Source organism: Globicephala melas, chromosome 19 (genome assembly GCF_963455315.2).
Source record: "Globicephala melas chromosome 19, mGloMel1.2, whole genome shotgun sequence".
Taxonomy (NCBI): Eukaryota; Metazoa; Chordata; class Mammalia; order Artiodactyla; family Delphinidae; genus Globicephala; species Globicephala melas.
Genome location: NC_083332.1, coordinates 28,320,503 through 28,322,633, shown reverse-complemented (window position 1 = coordinate 28,322,633; position 2,131 = coordinate 28,320,503).

Sequence of the window (2,131 nt, the reverse complement as noted above, 5' to 3'; positions counted from 1 at the left end):
CATATTTTATTTTCCTTAAAGGACAACACCTAATAACATGATTCAGTATTGGTCGATTGGTTGCTTAATCCAGGATCAAGCCATTAGGTCTGTGGCAATGTGTGGGCTTGAAGCCCCTGGTGATGGTGCCAAGCAGCTGGCGAAGCCCAGCAGGATTTTCCACGGTGCCAGCAGAGAGGCCAGTTGTAAGCAGTAGCTGCGCAGTGCATTGGTCAGTGAGGGAGCTGGTATTTCCCCAGCAGACCCTGGCTTGTGGCTGGGCATGGGCTCTCTGGGGTTTTGCTCTAGCTAAATGCAGAATGACCTCTGAAATCCCCTCACAGTTTTGGATTCTGCTGCAGACCATGGAGGTGGAGTGGGCTCAGTTGGTTTCCTCTAAAGAACGTCAAGGATTCCCCCAAATCCCCCTCCTTCCTCAGACCCAGTGTCCGGCTGGGTGTTCAGCTCAACAGAGTTCTCTGGAATGCTCTGCTAGCCAGCAGCAACCTGCTTCCTCAGGTGAGGCTCCAAGAGCCCTTCCTTCCATCATCAGAAATTACTGCATGCTTCCAGGGAAACTTGCACAGAGGGGAGAGGGAATTAGATGGAGAGGCAACTGGGCATCGTGTCCTCCTCATTTAAAAGGGAACTGTGTGCTCTGCCCAGATCCTGTGTTGGACAGACTCTCCTTGGTATTCTGAGAGGCTCGAAAATAAACTCCCCAATGTGTACTTCAACTGAGAAGTTCAGATGATTTTATAATGACTGAATGGCTCCAAATATGGAGTTAAAATGCAGCTAATGAGGAGCTTGCAATTTCACTTATAACTCATCTTGATCAAAGTTGGTCATTTTAAGTCGCAGCAATGTTCCAAATGCTCACTCTCTCTTTCTTTCTTTTTGGAGGAGTTCATTTCAGGTAGACAGATTATTTACTTATTCTGAAGATGCCAAGGGAGAGGACGTGTTAGCAATACCAACTGATCTGTGGGTGTGGGCTCGAAGCTCAGCCTTCATGTGGCATCTGTGTGTCTGTTGCTTTTCCTTTCTTTCCCTCTGGGCTCTCTGTGCTTCCCAAGTGGGACCTTGTCTGCCAGGTCCATCTAAATCATCTCCAGCATCAGTTTGAATGACAGTGGTGCTCTTTGAGGCTGTGAAGTTTGCAGCTGTTTTCCTTGATTGCCTAAATATGTCCCTGTCTCTGTCATAAGAAGTTGGGGTCCAGGCTGAGGGCAGAAACAAGCCTGTTCCCCCAGGAGCGAGACCACAGGACCTCCAGATGCGACCCCTATAGGATCCCGTTTCAACCAGAAGTCTATGAGATGCAAGATTCTCTGGGTGGCAGCTGGGGTCTTCATGTCTGAGTTTCCAGCCTAAAGCTGTCACCAGAATCCTGCCTTCCAGCCCCAGCCTTCAGAGAAAGCCACCTGGTGACTAGCTTTCAGAGCTGTGACATGGATTTCCTTTGGGCCCGTCATAATTCATTCTTCCCTCAGTAGCCAGAGTGAGCTTCTCAAAACATAAACCAGACCACACTGCGTGAAACCACCTAGCGCCTCCACAGTGCGCTGTGACTTTTTACTGTGGCTGGCTGGGCCTCCCTCATCTGGCCCCAGCTGACCTCGAAAAGCTTCTATTGCTTTCGTCTACTTCAGACAAGCTCATTCTGGCTTTCCGTCAGCTCCTAGAATATGCCAAGCTCTCTCCTGTCTCAGAACCTCTGCACAGGTCGATCTTCTGGGGCTATTTCCTTCTCTCTCAGGTCTCAGCAGACCACCTCTGATTACTCTCTCTGATACCAAGGCCAGATTATTTCATTATTTCATTGCCCTGAAATGCTTATTTACCTGTTTGGTTGTTTGCTGTTTCTCTCCTTCCCTGGGGACAGGGACCTGGTCTGTCCTGGGTGTTGCTTTGTCCCCAGAGTTTGGAACAGAACCTAGAATGGTAGGGGCTGAATTAATATACAAAACAACTGAATAGCAAATTAGCCATCCAATCATGACCCATCAGAGCAGAGTCATCTCATTGGTCCCTCTCCTCAGAAGCTCAGGGGAGCCATTAAACATTTCACCCACCAGAAGGCATATCCTTCCAGAGGGGAAGCAGGCTGGAAGTCATGGGGTCAAGGATGGGGGCTGGAAAATTGGTC